Source organism: Neopelma chrysocephalum, unplaced genomic scaffold (genome assembly GCF_003984885.1).
Source record: "Neopelma chrysocephalum unplaced genomic scaffold, ASM398488v2 Primary Assembly neopelma1_69, whole genome shotgun sequence".
In the NCBI taxonomy this organism is placed as follows: Eukaryota; Metazoa; Chordata; class Aves; order Passeriformes; family Pipridae; genus Neopelma; species Neopelma chrysocephalum.
This window is the reverse complement of record NW_020897729.1, coordinates 1,691,743-1,711,144: the sequence shown is the minus strand read 5'-3', so window position 1 is coordinate 1,711,144 and position 19,402 is coordinate 1,691,743. Positions and strand designations below refer to the sequence as shown.

The window sequence follows — 19,402 nt, the reverse complement described above, 5'->3', positions numbered from 1 at the left end:
GGAAGTCTGAAGCCCTCACCTTCCACCCAGGGAACATCTCCGGGGAGGGAAAAGAGATGTCCAGCATAACCCTCATCCAGGGAAGTTCTGCTGGGAGGTGGTGTGGTATGGAAGTTGAATGACACTAGGCCTGCCCAACTATGGGAGATAAAACGTGATCCAGCAGCTGCAACCTCAAGCCAGACAAACGCAGATTAGGTGTAAGATGTGTTTCTCTCAGGAGGCTTAATTAACCACTGGTACAGCTTTGGAGGGCTGTGATGGATTCTCCATTACTGGCAAGGGTCCCATTTGCATTTGGAGGTATCTCTGAGCGCTCTGCTCTTGTTCAAGCGCAGATATTGATCTAGTGGCAGAACTGTCAGGGGAACAGCCCAAAGCCTGGGCTCCCCAGGCCATCAGCAGTAGTGGAGCATTCTTGATGGTGTCAGTTTTGGCACCAGTGGAGATTTGGACTGGCACCAAAATTGAGAAGAGACAAAGACTGGCAGATAAAACCCAGGATACCGAAACACCTCTGATCTCAGTGGTGGATTTCAAGTGACCTTGAAACCCGTGATAAGGTGCAATGACCATGAGGACATGAACATCTCTGCTCCCTGGGGGCTATTCCCATGAAGTTATTGCTCATTTGCTCATGGTAGCACTGCAGTGGGCAAGCCACGTCTTGAATGTCCAAGGCCAAAGGTGGGCATGGCTTTGCCTGCTCTGCAGGCTGTGAGCAGTCTCCAAATCATCCCACTCTTCTCTTCCCTTACTCAGGGTGCTTGCACAGCTGTATGGCTGGGAGAGGCTCAGGGTGGGGTTGTGGGCTCAGGAGGACTTTTGCAAGCTACTGGGGTTGCCCCCAGCTTGGGTGCTTGAAGAAAACTGCTTACCTTGCTTAATGGAAAATTGTGCTTTCTTGCAAGGCTTCTGTCCCTTAGAACAGTTTCTGGTAGTTAGCTATGGAGTGAGTCACTTTTCTTTGTGCCTCAGTTTCCAAACTGGCTGAGAGGCTGAGTCTGTTCATCTTGATTCAGTCATAGCGCTCCTGAGGGAGGAGGAGAAGTTGAAGCAAACCTGGAGCCCACAGCTTCCAGGGGCAAAGCCTCACAGCTCTTGATATCACACTTCTTACCAGCACAGTCATCTTGAGAGGGTTGTTGTGATACCCCAAGAGGCTTCTAGCCCACGGACACTCAGCAACTGCGACCGCAGCGCGGCACTACATGCTGTGCATCTCCCTCAAGCTCCGCTTCTTCATGGCATGTCCAGGGCATCCCGAATTCCAGGGTTGGCTGGAGCAATCCCCTTTGGGGCAGAATCCCAGGAGCAGCGTGGTTACTCCAGCAGCTCGGTGTAGCCAGCCTTGGAGGGAAAAGGGAAGAAGGGGAAAAAAAGACTTTTTCAGGTTCACAGCAAACCAGAGCATCTCTGGGGAGGAGGCAAATCTTTCCCAGATGCAGCGGGATCTCTGCATGTATAAGTGATCTCTGTAATAACCCTCATCAGGGCATGGCATTCTTTCCATAACTAAAATTTGACATACTCAGACTAGTAAGCAGAGGAAATGTTTACTGCTTTTATTAATAACCTGAAGAGACCTGTGCCTTCTGTTCTTTAGCCATAAACTGCCAGCCCCCTATGAAGAAGATTTTCTAATGATCCTTCAATTTTCCACAATACTCTATCGAAATATACAGAATCATTTCCCATTTCTGCTGAAGGTCAGTAATTTCTGAATTACTGCAGCAGTCCTGATGGTGGGCTCTCGCTGTCTGCAGGTCAAGAGAACTCTCCTCTGCCAGAAAGTACAAAACGGGGATCAGACCTTTCTGGCTACCTAATCTCCTGCACAGCAAACAAGAACTACAAATACTGTGAAATAATCTCAGGAAAAAATCTGGTTGCTGTTCCAGCCCTTAGAAAGCATTTTCCTGTGTCCACTGCTGCCCTTTAAACTCCAAGCAGCTAAAGCAGGACCTGCTTTCACAGCTGACCATTGAATTTATTTCCTCTTTGTTTGTTATTGTGTCTGGGATCCTTCTCTTTGTAAAATCTGTGTACCCACAGACAAACACACAAACACAGACATACACAGAGATCTCCTGCCCATGGCAGATCCCATTGCTGTTCTAAGGAGAAGTGTGGTCAATGACTGTTAGATTAGCCTGGGGCTGACCCATCTGGGCTCTATCCCAGGCCTGCAGGTTGCATCTCTGTGATGTGCTGTGCCTCAGCTCCTTTGACTTGAACAGAGAAGGGATGATTCGGATCTCCTTCGCAAGGTGCTTTCAGATCTAGAGACAAGAAGAGCTGCGTTATGGTATCACAGCCTCCCGATCCCATCATTATTTTGCATTACTTTGATGCCCTTGAAATCAAAATATCACACTGTGATTTCATTAGTTTTCAGAGAGGATATCAGCAATCTTTCTCAAGTGTGTGCATGCGTCAGGTGAGGGGCTGAGGGTGGTGGAAGTTACCTGAGATGAGTATTAATGACTAACAGCTCGAAGCTCCAACACTAGCAGTGAGAACATCTAAATCTAGATTGAGGCACTTAATTAAACCTTTATTAAACTTCCTTCAGCACATGGGTATAATTCTCTCTTGCTTTTTGAAACCATGAATTTAAAAAAAAATGTTGTCCTCTCACACTTAGGAGCATGTTACTTCTACTTTACTTCAGCATGAGTTGGTATTCAGAGAGAGCAAGAGTATTCAGTGTCCAGCTCCCTCATTTCATCACCCAGGGCAGCAAAATTAAATCGCAGAAACTGGTGTTTCTTTGTATCAAAGTCCTGAGGCAGTCAGTGTCTTTGCAGCACCAGGGCAGTCAACTGGCCATTTTTGGCTAGCTGTTTCAAGGAGATGAGTCAGCTCTGCATTAGGATTAGAACTCCCCCCAACTCTGATCAAGAATGTCTGGATGCACAGGATGGAGGTCCCTGCTGCCAGTCAAAGTGGACTCCAGCCCAGCAACGACCCATGTTATTCAGTATTTTACTAGTAACTTTTGTAACCAATATATAAACCTTCATTTGGCCCAGCCCAGGCAGGTGGCCCTCTAGTCTTCCTGTTGCCATGGCCCTGGCTCAGATAACACACAGAAATAATAATATTAAAAATCCCTAGCATCATTAAGCTGCTATAATAATTAATTTTTAGTACTTAGCCCTACCTCTTATTCTTTCAAGAAACACAATGGCATTCCCTGACTGTGTTCATTCACCCTGCTTCTCCTTGGAGAAAAATCTATATCACATGCCCTGTTATAGAGGGAATGAAGGATAACACGTCCATGGTCATCCATGCATTTCAGTGCACCAGATGGGAATATGGTATTATGTTTTAAACAGTTTTCTGTCCTTGAGTGGCAGTCACAGTGTTTCCTGATTCACAGGGAGCTGGAAAACTGCCAGAACAGCCGCAAGCCTGCAACTAGGTCTTGCAAGTTTGGGCAGATTAGCCCAAAAGACTCCTCGGAGATCTAACCATGCTTTGAGTGATTTCTCTGTTGTTTTTTTATTGCACCAGAAGTGAGACATGTTATTCTGGATCTGTGGAGGGACATCTGTGATGTCTAGGCTGTGCTTGGAGCTTCAGGATGCTGAACCTCCCCAGAGATAGGCAGCAGAGCTGGTTGAATGCTACTGGTCACACAGCCAGGCAAAAGCAGAGCTGGGGTGGGCCCACAGGACATGGTCCTGCTCCCTGGTGCTGTGCTCACAACAGTCTGAAACATGTCTAGGACACAGCACAGCAAGTTTTTAGTGTGTCCTCAGAGGAGCAACTTACTGCAAAACAATGCTGCCTTCAGGAGCCTTATCTTTGCTTAAAGGTCAAAGTATGCCCAATACCTCAGTATCTTAAGACTTTAGCACTCTCATGAAGGCAAATTGAAAGCAATTGTCCTTTCCAGTAAAGCAAACCCTGAAGAACTGGATTCTCCTTTCTCTTCTTCCCAGTCCCTTTGTTAGTGTAAACTGGACATGCTCTGAATTTAGGGTGGGGCAAGTGGAACTGGACACAAATTCTTTTCTTTGCACCTGAGGAATGGTTGGGCAAACAGAGCTGGATTAAACTGGAATAGCACCTGCTCCCTGACAAAGCCCTTACACCACCCTTGGCTCAGAGATGTCAGCAGTGCCTCGTGTGCTCTGATGTTCATCTCCCAGGAGACCAAAGCCTCCAGAGACCTGTAGGTCAGAATCTGGGGAGTCAGACAGGATGTGGAGGTGGCCACAGGATGGCCAATGCTCACCTACCACCCACAGCACATCCTCTGGCTGCACCATGGTGTCCATCATAGACATCCCATCCTGCCCCCCTCCCCCACCAAGAGATATTTTGAGGACCTGTTTTGATCTCCTTTGCATGTCAGTTATGCTATTTCTGAGCATTTTTATTTTTATTGTTTTCCGGTGGTGAGCTTGTTGTCTTACACTCTCGCCTTGATCTTTTCCACTTCCTCTTGCTTTCATGCCTCTTTCTTTCCCCGACAGGCTGATGGGTTGGGTGGTTTTGTCACAGCTAGTGGATGAACTGTGTCCATCCCACGTTGGCCACCCCCAGTGGAGACTCCTCAGGGTGGTGGGAGTGCAGAGTCAGCCCCAGGGGTGTCCGTGTGGGTGCCATCACCCTCCTGCCTAGCTGGGTGTCTCACCTGTTCCCAGCCACCGCCAGCCAGTCGCTGTCATGTGGAGAAAGAAGTGTTGACTCATTAATTCTCACAATGTAGGTTATGGTTAGGCAGATGAGTAAAACATCTTCCAAAGAGTGCAGCACCACAGAAAGGAAGGGTTTGTCCTTTAATCATTTGATTCCAGAAATGGTAAAACAAGCCGGGTGCTGCTGAAAGGGGCCATTGGGCGACCACGTCAGCTCCCTGCTGAGGAAACCCAGCTCCCACCTGGAAAGCTTAACTTTTGTTTAGTTTGGTTACTCAAAACAGACATTCTTCATCCAAAAATGGGGAGGGGGTTGAGGGGGAGAGAGCTAAGGGGAACAGCGGTATTTGGCAGCTGAGCAAGAGAGAGAAAGAGAAGGGTGACTCAACTTTTTTTCAGCAAAACCTTCCTTTCTGCACCATCTATTTTTTGTTGTTGTTCAAAGTATGATTTTCTTCCACAAATATTCAGTAAGACTTTTTTTAAAAAACCTAATTTTTTAAATACCAAAGACCCTGAATCTAAGCAGGTATTGATGCCAGATCTGTTGTAATCTTAGCCTACATTCAACACTTGTGGAAGAAATGCACAACCATGAATCATCACAGTGATGCTTTAGCAGAGTTTTATTGAAGCAATTCCTGTGGTGAGATACAGGACAGAGTCTGACACGCTGACAGGATCAGCATGCATATTTCCACAGAGAAGGGGTAAAAAGCCAAGTGAAAAACCCAAGTGGTGTGAGTTCCGGACACAAACTCATGGCCAGCTGAAGACCAGCAAGCAAACTGTGACTCAGGTAAGTACTGCACACATGTGGCACAGGCAACTTGGATGAGTGCTACTGAAAGCCTGTGGATTCAGTGCAGCAGAGAGAGTTGCAATAAACAATGAATCATTCATCGTTAGTATTGTATCATCAGGTGGTTAGTGAGGGTTTTCTCTCCAGCTAGGTTCTTGTCTTCCCATGGAGCAGCTGGGATCAGCTGTTTGGGGAGGTGAACGAGCGGCCTGCGTGCCTTGAGTATCTGAGTCAGGCTGTTCAGCCTTAGGCTCCTCTGAATAGCCAGCAGCTCCCTGCAGAAGGACAGCATCAGCACTGCCCTTGCTTGCTCTTCTTCACACTCCTACTAGCACAGTGCCCTATCTTTCTTCTCCCTCCTTCCTCTTGCTTCCTTCCAGTCTTACGCTTAGTGGGTCTGATCCCACACTGGTCTAACTCACTGTAGGACTACCAAAATGAATGATGTCAGGCAGAATCCTCTATCGCACATGCTGGACTGCCCATGAGCCCAAACACAGGGCATATGGTTAGTTAATAGGTGGCAAGTCCCCAGTCACTTCTGTTAGGGTCAGCAGTCCAAAGGGTCAATTGGGTCAAGCTGTTTATCTTTCCCAAGGCTTTGCTTCTCATTTATAACTGCAGGGGAAAGCAAGGATACTTGCAGCAGGGAAAAGCCATGGTAAAAGCACTGAAACAACCCATGGTGCTCAGACACAGTGATAATGGTAGTCAGAGAAGTGCTGAAGTTAGATAGCAAGAGGGAAGGGAGGGTTGGATTTATTCAGGTGTAGTTTGGACAGTCCAACCAGCTATCTTTTTCTTCCCTCCTCTTCAACCCCAAATTGGTCTTTAAAGAGAAACAGCTTTCTGGGGACTTCTCCTATACTCATTACCTGGGGCAGCCTCAACCCGAGGTAGCTCTTCAGAGTTCATGAGGCTTGAAGCCATATGCCAGGAAGAGCCCATAACAATTTAAAAAAAAAAAAAAACCAAAACAAAAATATGAGAATATCTGCTGCAGAGGCAAATGTTGCTCTCTTTCCCGGAGAGCCTTCTCCCCAGGGCTGGGTTTGACCATCAGTTTGCAAGTGTAATAAAACAGACAGGAAATTCAGGGACCAGCTTCTGTGCACAGGCACTGCCCTGCAGAGACACCCACGCCTGCCTCAGTGCTGCTGACACACAGCCTGCGAGCAGGACAGTCCCACGCATCCCCTGCATGGCCTGAGTTAATAGTGCTGTGGGGAAACAAGGTCTGTCACCTCCAGCAGGGACTGAGCTGTCACAGATGCCCCACTGTGGGTGCCTGAAAGAGTGTGCGCAGGATAGGTCTGGACAAAGCACAGTGTGGTGCAGACATGCCCATCAGTGCCAAAGCAAGGCAGTCCCCTTCTTCTCCTCTCACCTGCCTCTGTCACTTTTGTTTCACATCTCTCTTCAGCTTCTCACACCCTACCCATGTCCAAAGTTTAGCAATTCATACCTGGCACAGGCTTTTCCTGCTTTCCCCAGTCCTCTTTATTGTGTCAGATAGAAACACCTCCTATCCCCAGTACATTGCTGTGTTGTGTCTGCTCCCTGGGAGCACTGGCCTGGAAAGAAAATCCCAGACTAGAGATTCATACTACCCTGCCCAAGCCCATGCACTGTCCTGTCTTGTCTTCCTGGTGCTGTGATTTCTATTGAACTCTGCTGCTCTGAACCCCCTTCCCACTCACAGTCTCTGTTCATCCCTCAACCACCTCGTTCTGCTTGATTTTTTGATGTGCTAACATCCCCCCCAACTTGGGTAGCTTTACTCCTCTCTTGCTGGTGCCCTCCACACAGCCCTACATTCACCTTCCAACCCTGCACAGCCCAGTGCTTGCTGTTTTTCCAGCAGTCGTCCTGCACTGTCCAGTGCTGCCTTTTTGCTTGAGCAGAGCCAGGCACAAGCCCCCACTACCACACTCCATGTGTGGCTCCCCATGGCTCATCCCACCCACGGGCAGCAGCACACACGGGGGAGCAGTGGGGATGCAGGGACAAGCTCCAGAGGGGGTGAGCAGGGAAGCTCGTCCTGCTCTCTCCACTCCACACAGCTTAATCAGCCTCTTGCTTTTTCCAAGTGTGATATTCCCACACGGAGTGAGAGAGGTTTCAGGAAATTTCTGCTCCTCTCAAAATCACTTCTGATTTTTCTAGTAAAAGCGTCTGCCAGCCTCCTGCCGCCAAGTTGTTTTTTGGTTTTTTTTTAATACATATACGATTCAAGCTGCGTTGGCTCTACTCCTGAAGTCTGGCAGGTGCTCAGTGACATATGTTCTGTGATAAATGTTTATTACATAAGTTCATTCAAGCTAACATGGATTTTGAGATATAGTCAGCTCTCATTATACAGCTTGCCTTCAAAGCTCAGTGTCCAGATTATGCTTTTTCTTGTAGGGATGTCTCCCAGGGTTTGTTTTCTCCTTCCCTGATTTAGCCAACTCTTGATTGGTTCATCAAGGTAGTTAACGAAGCACTCAGACCAACTCAGGGGAGGGGAGGAAAAGGAGCAATTATAGCTTCAGCTTGTTCCAGCTCATTATTTTAATCACTGTGTATCATATTTGGCAAAAACATCTCTCTACAAACATTAAAACTTCAGAGCTGTCATCGCTTAGAAACAAAGGGTCTGGTTTCGCCAGTCCCCAAACATCAGTCCTACCTTAGAGCTGAATTGCATCAGGTTGTTATCACTGTGTCTCATTAGAGAAGTTCCTCCTGATTCCTGCTGTTCCAGGGCTATGGATACAACTCACACTGTCTAAGATTTCCAAATGTGTTCATCTTCATCCCGGCTCTTCTAAAAACTTCTTATTATTGTTTAATCTTATTTTAATAGAATCCAGTCACTTTGTGGGCTGATCTTTGGATGGATGAAATTACAAGTGCTGTAGCATAAAATCCTGAGCATCCTGTGCAAGTCCAGGGCAACACTGGTATCAAATTTCTCCTCTTAATGTGCATCAGATGGCAAAGCATCAGGATAAACTCTGCTTTGGATGAGGAGTTTGCAAATGGCAGGAGCCAGAGCTGCCTTTGGGCTGTCTCCCATGTCCTCAAGTTTGAACTTCTCTCTGGGTTTCACAGAGTCTCAAACTCATTTGACTCACCATGTTTTGGCAAGGTGCACAGATTAGGTGCATGCCTGTGTCCAGAAGCAGTGTGGTGTGCCACTCTGGGGAAAAGCCTTAGCCTTGGTTGTAAAAGTTTTGTGTGGGGCACAGATCTCCATGTTAGCTCTTAGGGATCAGGCTGATCTTGCATGTTATCACTCTTGATGTGCAAATGTTTGTGCAAACTGAATGAATCACATACATTTTGCAAACATCTCGTGACTCTGTACTCTCAGAGTAGGTGAGTTCAGCCTTGCCAAGGCAGGGCTGGGTTTTGGAGCGTACAGCAGCAATGAATGTGACTTTTTCTTCCACCATTTGGGAGACCAAAATGTCAGGACTGTCTATAGGCAGGTAAAGTCCCGTCCCTTTGCCAGGATAAGCCCTCTCCAGTGAGGCTATCAGAGCTCAATGAAGAGGAAAGCAGGCTTTTTTACACTTAGTCAGTTAGGGCCAGCAGTAGCAATAAACATTTTCTAGTCGACACGTGTCTTATCTGGCAAATTCTGAAGCAAATCCAGGGTGGACAGGTTGGTGCTAAGTGCCTGTGCCTCTCTGGGTCTGCAATCCATGCATTATCCTCCTATCCTACATTTGTTGTTCAAGCTCTTAGTCAGAAACAAACCTAACCCTGAAGACGTGGCAGATCTGCAGATGGGAGGTTTACAGTTAAGGGACAGCAGTGGGCTATGACATGTGGTTAGAGTTACAATGTATGCCTGGGCTATTATGGTTGAAGGGACCGGGTTTTTTTAAATACAGCTGCATTAGATAATATGTCAAGCCTTCACTGAATGCACCAGTTTTAGTAAGACGTGTGCACGTTATTCAAAGAATCTAAGGTTAAACTTGCTGAGCTGTAAATCTCTGTGACTGGCATGTACTGCAATTCCAGGGTGTCCTGAAGCACGCCTGGTAAAGGAGACATGGGAAGGATGTCACCCTTAGAGTCAAAAGCCATTCTAGATCAAAAATGCAGACTGGCAAAGATCAACTGCCTCTGCTCATGCTTTGCCTTGGGCTGATTGTTATCAGCCGCATGTTTTGGAGGTTTGGAAAGGGTAAAATGTGGTGGACAGAAGAGAGAGGATGCAAAAAGGAAGAAAAGAGTATTAGAGGGAAAGCAATGTTACCAAAGACCCCAGACTGGTCTTTGGTTTCTCTTGTATCTTCGGGAGGAATTGGTTGACCTTCCTTCTAGATAGTTCACAGTGGAGAGCACAGAGGAAACATCTCCTCTGCAAAGAGGAGGAACCTAACCAGAACAGCTCACTCTTGAAGTGAGTACAAATGCAATGGGTGACCATGTCAAATGGATTTGGGCAAAGCAAGAGGTCAAGAATTGTGCACTGCATCATCCCTTTTAGGGAATTCCCTCAGAAAAGGCTGTGGAAAACAGAAAAATTTATCTGAGTTAAATCCCAGCAGGGAGAAACTGGCTGATACAGAGGGGCAACTTGGCACAGTCAGTCCTAGAAGCGCTGTGGGATCAGGGTTTCTCTGCTGAGACAAGGTCATGCTGGAAGCAGGGATGGGAGCAGCAGGCGGTGGTGAGGTGGGACAGGAGCTCCTCTGGAGACCAGATGGCTTTGCATGATCTAGAATTAAATAAAATAATTGAAAATAATAAACTAGCACCACAGAAAGATCTAGATAATTAACCTGTCTCTCCCATGAACTTCTCCTGCCAGGCTGCCCCACTCTTTGCTGTAGCTGGTGTCCAGCCCCTAAAGAAGTCAGGAAGCACCTGCATTGGCATTTGCATGCACTGCAAGGTTTTAGAGGCAGCCTTCCTTTGGTGGCTTGTGCTGGCAGCCTTCAGAGCCAGGGGTCCTTGCTGGGGCACACCTGCAAGGCAAACCTTAGCAACCAGGTGTCCATCTCAACCACTCGCAGATGAAGCATCTTGTCTCTGGCTGGGCAGATGACTCAGACCCAGAGTAAATTGGAGTTAGCTTGGGTGGAAGTGTGATGTGAGTGTCTAGCCATCGGTTGTGGGGAGGGTAAATCACATTGTCACAACCCCATTAAGAATGACGCGGCCATTCTCCACCCGCAGAGAATTTGGCCCAGACCTTTTTAGTCAGATCCTTTTGGTAATTTGATTTCCCTCTGCATTAAAGACATTAATGTTACAAGTGCCTTAGATGCCGATGTGACACATGGGCCAGTGGAGACAGTGGTTTTGCATGTGCTGACATTCAGCCCCTCTGAGAAATGTCCCAAACACCAAACCGCTTTTGGAGCATCCTTACCCCAAAGAGAGCTGTCACAGTGCTGAAATTATAGCTAAGATCACTCTTTAGAGAATCAATTTGCCTGACAACCCTTATCCTCAGGGGATATGACATTAGCATGGTGTCTATCATCAGTCAGTCTGCTGCTGAGGGCTCCCTGATCTGCAGGCATTTGAGTACTCCCCAGTCTGGAATGGGCCACTTAAAGCATTTGAAAACTCTCAGATTCTGGGAAATCCAGTCTAAATTTTTCAGCAGGGACAGTGAGGAATGAGACTGAGAAAGGTATCACTGGAGATAGATATGTCTTCAGGACTTGCAGAACCACTCACTGCAAAGTGCTTCAGGGCTTTGTGAGCTTAGGTTAAGCTCACAAGCCCCATGAAAAGTAAGTGAAAATTATGATGTTGATTTGATGTTTTCTTGGTTTTCCAGAGGGAGCAGGATTCAGGCTTTCTTGTTGAATGGACGGCTATGTTCTCTTTCAGGCATGAAGCAACTCCTTCTGTTATCTCTCTCATAAACAGGTCTGGCAAATACTTGGTTCTGCTGCACGGCCTTGGGCTTAATCTTTCCAAAGGCAACTCTTCATCGTGAGGCCTCCATTTCTGGGATGCTTGGGCAGAGCTCACAGGAGCAGCCTCCCCTTTGGAGAGTGATGAGCACCAGGTCTCCAACTGCTGCATCCTTCAAAGATGCCTCCAGAGAGATGCCTCAGACACAGAGCCTCTTAAAGGTCTGGTCACTCCTGAAAAGCCTGGTATGACCGTAGGGTGACTTTACTCTCTCCCAGACCTTTGCTCTTGCTCACTCAGCCCCATCTTCCAAACCATCATTAGTTTAGCTCTTTGGTGAATTCTTCTCTCCCAGACCTTTGCTCTGCTGACTTTCCTACTCAGGATGTGGATGCAGGAATCAGCCAAGACACTGGTTGTGGTGGATTAGGCATTAAGTCATTTGCATTTCCTCACCACTGCCAATTACTAGTATTGCAGCAAAACACAAGGTGCACACACCAACTGTGGAAAACCAAAAGGGAACACTCCTTCCGTCACAGCATTCGCTGCACATACAAACAGCAGGTCCCTGCATGTTTTCAGGTTGTTTTGAGTGCCCCTCCTTCCTCACAGTGATGTGCAGGTTGTACTAACCACCCTGGGTCCCACCACTGCACTGCCCTGCCCTTAAAAACAGTTTGGGGTTTGACCAAAGAAAAAACACCTTCCTTGGGAAGAGCTGATATGCAAGGAAGTGATTTTGTCAGAGTTGCTTGCTTAAGCACGTGGAGACGACCGCTCAGGGTCAGCCACAGATAACAAGCCTTCAGATGACAAATGGCAGTCCTTGGCTGTACAGTAAGGGGTGTATGTTCCCAGCATGCTCCCTCTGAATTATTGCAATGGCAGCACTCACTTCCCTTCTCTGGGAAAGAAACAAGAGCAAAGCAAGCAAGAACTAGCAGCAGATGGTCCCTCCTGTGCCCAGATCGTTCCAGCCAAAACAAATCTACATCCCCAGCTGAAGGGAAGGGTACAGGAATAGAACAGGAGTGTGACTCAGATCCAGTGACTCAGACAGCAAGGCAAGGGGAGAGAGGGAGGGGGAGAGGCAGAACCTGGCGCAAGAGCCTCTTACGGATGACAGTGATTATTGCTATTATTCCTGCGAGTGCTTGCGGGCACTGACAACTCTCACTCCTGTTCTCTTTTTTAGGGTTGTTTTTTTCTTTTTTTTTCCTGTGTCTCTCTCTTTCTCACTCTTCCCTTTTGTGGGAAAGCTGTGAGCACCCCGCTCTGCATCTTTATCTGTTTGTGAGCTGGTAAATAGCCGGCCAAACACTTGTGTGCCAGATATCAGATAGGTTCAGCTGTTTGCATGCCAGCAGAAAATGCCACATGCCCATCTTCCCTCTGTCGGGGCAGTAGCCTGCGAGATTCCAGGCATGGTCCCATCTTGCCTCTCCCCTCTCATCCCCAGCCCACTGGCCTGGGGTACTTTTGCCATGTGCCTTCCCACAACAATGATTGTGAGTGAGGATGATGTTTGCCCAACCTTAGCGAGTCAGATTTTGACTAATGAGCTCAAGTGCTGAACTGTTGGTATTATTCTGTTGGGGCTGCCAGGCAGGTCAGATTAGCCACTGCCACTTACTCATGCCTAAGATGTTTTTGTGGCCCTTGATTTTACCACAGAGGGGTGGATTCACATCTTGATACCCTGTAGATTATGTGAAAGGCTTTGCAAAGCTCCTGAAAAGCACTATCACTAGAAAAACTAGGCCATTGGGTGAGATCATGCATTAAGCACTAGGGGCTGGCTGAACAATCTGTCCCAGAAACCAGCCTTGGATTAGTGCTGTGCTGTGCTCTGGCCCTTGGCACAAGCACAGGTGGGACGAAAGGCCCAGATCCTGCCTGACCGCATTGAAGGAAAATTACCCTGTGGAGCAGAACATCCTGCCTTGCCAGGCACCCTGGTCCTGGGCACGGGGTGTCTGAACAGTGAGCAGAATGTCCTATGGAAATGCACCAGCAGCATTTCTGTTTCTCCACCTCCGTCCCAGGTCATCCTCTTGATGTCTTCCCCAGCAACCACCAGGCAGAACTCAAAGGCTTCTGAGTTGTGTCAGACCCCAAACTGCTCCACACTAACCCCACTGAATGGGATCTATTCCATGGCAATATGCTCCAAAAGCACTGGTATTGTATGTTGATGACTCCTCAGCGAAGTCCAAGTGAAGATATATGGTTCACACATGCAACTTGTGCGCTGCAGTTGTGTTGATTGGGATGTTTGGAAGAGCCATAATGGCTGTGAAACATTGGTCTCATTGACTTCCAGCTAAACCAGGTGCCCTAAACTGTGCAGACTGTGACTGTGGCAGGTGTCCCATATATTGGATTTCATAGGTGACAAGCACCAGAATACATCTCTTTTAGGACACAGAAGTATTTGAATACACCAGCCCCTCTCCTGAAGTGGGTCCTGTGACTAGTACAGTGACTCAGGACTCAGCAGAGCTGGCTGGGGACTTATGGTTTACTCATCACGAATGCAGACACAGGCACCTGAGTCCTAAACTGAAGGGTCCTCAGGGACAGAGGCAATGCACAGACATGAGCATGTGCTGGCCCACGCGCTGCTCACCAGCCAGCAAGGGGCTCAAGAGAGCCCTGTGGTCACTGGCCCAACCAACACATCTGGGTTGAGGGAACAGGACCCAAAACTGGAGGACCTCTGCCTGCTGGGTTTGGAGGGTTTTCTCCTTTGGGTAGCAGAGATGGAAGGCAGAGACTGTCATGTCAGAACTTGGGTCACTTGCTGAGGGGGATTAGCCCAAGGAATTTGAAAGGAAGAGACAGGTTGAATTTATATTTAAAAAAATAACTATATATATATAGTTATATAAACTATATAGCTATTTTTAATTTTGATACTCACTCTGGGTTTCATGTAACTGAACAGGATACAGGAGGTAAAACATTCTTGATAGCTACATGATGTAAAGGCCCAGTGAGCCGTCACACATGAACAGCTTCCCCCTTCTTTGCATGTGCTGGTGAGGCCTTGACCTGTTATAGACCATGGCAGTGCTATATTTTCACACATATAATGTGTTGCTTTTTTAAAAAAAGTGATTCAGCAGTAATGCAGACTGCATGCACGTGTGAGTAACTCAAGGGGAACTTTAACGTAAAGCCCCTTCTCCCCAGTTACCCCCCCAGCCCTGCTACGGGCATGAAAATATAGCAGGTTTTCTTCTTTTTATGTTCTTGACCACCTTGTACAATGCTCTGCAGAATGAACTGCCTAAATGATGAAGGATGGAGGAAAGATCACAAATCTGAGGGTCAGGCCATCAATCTCCTGCTGTCCATGTTGGGAGAGGAGTGAACCTTCCTTTCCCAGCCCAAGCTGATGCCTCAGAGGCATAACCTTTACAAGCAGATATACTAATGCATGATCTGATGCTGTATCTGCCACACTGTTGTTATACCCAGAGGCTGTTTCTGGGGGAAAGTTTGCATGACCTAGATACGATTTTGTGGTTCTTGCAGGGAAAATAGTGTCTGAAGTCAAGACATTCAGGTGGGAATTAGGGGTTATTCTACATCAAGCTCTTGCACAGGCTTCCTGTGTAAGTTCACCAAGCAACAGGGATGCTAACTATGGTGACATAGGGTGCTATTCAGATCAATAAGGCATTTTATACGAGAGTGGATTGGTACCATAGACTGAGACGGTGTAGGTGGGGGGGAATCATTAGCTTGTGTAATCTGACCCATAGAGTGCATAACGATTGCTTTTACCTACCTACCCCTTACCAGTGCTCCATGACTTGTGCTCTCCCAAAGCATGTCTTCCAGAAAGGTGTTTAGCCATGATCTGAAGATACCAAGAGAAGGAGAAGCTGCCCCTCCCTTTGGTCATTTGTTCCAGTGGTTAATCACCTCTTTGCTAAACACGTGCACCTTGCAGCTAATTTGAATTTGTCTAGTTTCAGCTTCTAGCCAGTGGTGGTTTGTGTTTATGCTATTCTCTACTACATTAAAAAGCCCTGTCCCACTCACTGTTTTCCTACGATGAAATTACTTATATGCTGATCTTAACTCACCCTTCAATTTTCCTCTCCTTCCCCCTTTGGGTGCATGAAACAGATCGAACAATTTCAGTATCTCGCTCTAAGGCATTTTCTCTACTCCTTAATTCATTTCTGTGGCTCTTCCTGCCCTCACTTTAACCACCTTTTGAATATTAAAATGTGAGCCCCAGGCCTGGTTGTGTTATCATATCCACTTTAGTCTCGGTGCTTTATGTGGAGGCAAATTAACCTCCCTGATCCTACTTACTACCTTCCCTGTGTGCTTAATCCCAGGCAGCCCTTGCCCCCGCTTGCCAGGAGAGGTGTCTGAGCTGAACCACTCATCCATAATGACCTCCAGCCCTCGTTCAGGAGCTCTGCTACATGCAGCCAGTAGTGCTGGTAAGGAACAAACTCCCCTCCTCCTCTGTCCAGACACCTTGGACTGCAGGAATGCATTGCAAGTGAGCCCTGCTTATGCAGGGGTCACCATCCCCTGGCATAGCTGCTTCTTCAACCACCTTGCCACCAAAGAAGGGGATCCATGCCCTTTGTCAGTGACCATTTCACATTATCTTCCTGATTGCTGATTAAAAAAACACAGGGTAAAGCAGAACTGAGTCCCAAACCTGCTTGGAATTTGTTGTTCGATGATGAGTCCCCACTGACAACAACATTTTGAGATCTGTCAGTTATCCAGCTCTCAATCTGTCTCACATATCCTCTGGTTCATACTATTCTGTGCTATTTTTTAAGCAGGATGTCATGGTTTTAGCTCAATCCCCTTGTAGAAAATCTAAGTATAGCATATCTGCGTAGTTACTTTTATCAGGCAACTTTGTAATCTCTCAAAGAACTAAATCAGGTTTGTTAAGTGCTATTTTCTCTACAACAACATTGAATCACATTCACAGAAGAGGGGAATGCTAAGAAGCCATTAATTTTATTATTAATAAATTTATTATTCCTATTCTTCTTGTAGTTTTTTATAGTCATCTGCTGTCCTCACCTAACTGGGAAGACTGATCCTATATTGTTGGTCTCTTGGATGTGGGTTCTACCAGTACAACCGCCTAGCAAGATCACAAAGTACCCTGGCTTAGCTGACCCTGAGGGAATGGCAGTGCCCTGGTGAGTGCTGTGCACAGCAGTGGGTTTGCATTGGAGAGCACGGCCCAAAGAAACTGGTTCTTACAAGGCACCGGCAAGACCGTGGCTGCTGTAACAGGGGTACACCCCTGCAGGCCATCTCTTGGGCTTGGGCATGTACCACCAAACCAGGCTTGCCTGAAACACCAGCTCCAGGACAGAGGAGTGGGAAAGGGCTCTGCCCCTCCCTGCTCCTTCCACCCTCCTCTAGGTGCTCTGTCAATACCTGATCAGGAGGATACCATGACTTCATTGTGATAAAGATCTGGAGGAGAAAGGAAAAAGGGATGTTCTCAGGTGTTGGACGCTGTCTTTCTTGCAGAAATGCCAAAGACTGGCTATGTTCAAGTCCCTTGAGTCAGCCCAATTTTATCATGCTACAAAGCAAGGCAAAACATTTGAGTCCAAAGTCCTACTGATGGAGTGAGCATCCCATGGGTTTCTAACACTGCCCTACGATGACCTGCTTGGTGATTTTGCTCTGGTGAGTGTTGCAAAAGTTTGTCTCTCCTTCCCAACAAGGGTGCGCTGGAGGGAGTCACTGGAAGATTGTGCAGCACCTGCATGGAGCTAGTCCCCTTCTGTGTGGGATGTGTTAGCAGCTGAAGAGCTGAGCTCCTGCTTTTCTTTATGTGCTCTCCTGACTCAGCCAATCTGTGTTACAAGCACAGCTGCACTCAAGAGAAGAATATTTTATAAAGAGAGTTCAAACTGGCTCTTCAGCTGTGGTAACTTTTCAGCTACCACCTCTGAAGCACGTCCTTCCTTCCTGATGGCCACGTCAAATGGTTCTGTAAAGACACCGTGAAAAGGAGGCCCAGATATGCAACATTTGATAGCCACCTCTACTTCAGAAAAGCTGTTCTCATCGCTTCCTGTCTTTGTATGATCATTAGCAATAAAACATGTTTGAGGGATGGGCAGAATATAATCAGTTAGAAGAGAAACATTCCAGCCCAGGTCTTCTGAACGCTCCAGTATGTCACTGGCCTTAGGGTCATGGGGGACTGGGAGGACAGATTCTATTTTACTTTCCTAAGAAGATAGGAGCTCTCATGATTTATGTCACAGTAACCAAGATCTAAAAAAATATGCCATGTTTCCACTGAAATTTTCTTTCTCAGATGTGCCAGCTGCTCTTTTTCACACTTTTGCTGCACATTTACGAGAGCGAGAAGGAATGCACACACATACACGCACATACACACAGCTGCAGCCGTGAGACCAGGCTGGCCTTAGCCCACACAGTGCTTTTAAGCCCAGAGATGTATTTAGCTAGAGCAGAAGAAAGAAAAAAAAATTAAAATTAAAAATGGTTGGTGCAACTATGTCTGGATTCCCAAACACCTGCACCAGGGTTTCCTGATATTTCTGCAGACATTTGCATCAGAGATACAGCTGCCACAGTGCTCACACAAGACCTTAACTTTCATTTGTTTGTGGCTCTATTTTCCTTTCATTTTCTCTTACTTAAAACAGAGTTGAAATCTCATGTGCACCCAGAACTGTAATGGTTGCAGTCCATGCTTGAGAAAAGTATCCAAGGCTATTACACCAGTTTAACATCATTTAGGCAAAGGGCTGCAAGAGGCTGTATGTGCTCTGTCAGTTTAGTTTAATTTGAATACATGAAGAACAAGCTTAAACCACTCTAGCTGTAAGGGATTTTAAATAAGACTGAAAATTTGTGTACAAAGAAAGCCTAATTTGATGATGTTGTAGCTTTAGGAAGGGCAGACCTTTCTTGCTGTTTTAAAGGAAAAGATAAATTTTAATTTGTGATATTTTTATTCCATCTGCAATATTTCTTGCTTGATGAGTACATTAGTTTATCAGATGCTGAGGACATAAATAAAATATCAGGGCCAAGATCTCAACTGAATACATTCAAACATTCAAACCGGCTTTTCTCTGGCAGGTATTCCTGAGGTGTTTAGAGTCTTCTACTGACTTTTCTGGGGCATGACAATACTCACTGCTGTGGTCTCTTACTGAAAAATGCCCAGTTATACCACAGCTGCCTCAGACAAGTAGTGCTAGGAGTGAGAAAGGCAGGTCAGGCAGCCAGTTCATTCATCTTTCTCAACTTAGAAAAAGGAGAATGGGGACTACCACTTGGTGTTTCTACACGGTTTCACTCTCTGATTCTCATGAGGTAGCAAAAAGCTGAGCATTCTTTAGAGGAAGTCAAGCAAACAATTTCAAGGAGATTTCTTAAAAAACAAACAAAGAAAAAAAACCCCACAGCAAAATCAAACAGCAACAGCTGTTTTCTCTTTATCTTAGAGATTCTGTAAAAACCCTTGCTTAACTAAACTTAGGTTTGGGACCTACACCAACCTGAGAGTTTCCTTTAATTAAAACATTCGCAGTTCAACTTAGGAAAAAACACAATGACAACAAACACAAACTTCAGAAAACAAATGAAATGAGATCTGTTCTTCAGGCAACGCTCCTTTGTCCTGAATTCTAGAGAGCTGGTTATTTCAGGAGAGAATTATGTGAACAACTAAGATTAAACAGAAGCAGCAACACACCCTGACGCAAGCTTGAAGGTGTTGAAATCGCTCTGCTCTTCTCCCCAAAGACATTTCAGATCCCATTTCTTGAATACTGTTTATGTCGAAAGCGCTCACATTCTGATTTCCTCTACAGCCAGTTCGCTGCTCTCTGCAGTCTCTAAAAGCATCATCAAGCGTTTCCTCATTAGATAATATCATCACACACCCTAATGATTAGGCTCAATGAGTCACCTTCCTTTTTAGAGCCCTGTATTCAATCCAGAATTGTGTATCCTCTCTCTCTTGAAGAGAACTCCCTCCACATAGAGATGTCTCAGGAGACCAGCCCAGCTG

At 46.5% G+C, this 19,402-nt stretch overlaps 1 long non-coding RNA gene across 1 annotated transcript in view; it reads right to left on the bottom strand.

Annotated features, from left to right (window-relative positions):
• LOC113968691 overlaps positions 1 to 19,402 on the bottom strand; it is a 38,370-nt gene that overhangs the window by 1,700 nt on the left and 17,268 nt on the right. Inside the window, exons 2-3 of the long non-coding RNA XR_003534608.1 lie at positions 1,121 to 1,350; positions 879 to 1,033 (exon numbers count right to left, since the gene is read on the bottom strand). This is a non-coding gene — a long non-coding RNA (uncharacterized LOC113968691). The remainder of the gene's footprint in view (positions 1 to 878; positions 1,034 to 1,120; positions 1,351 to 19,402) is intronic.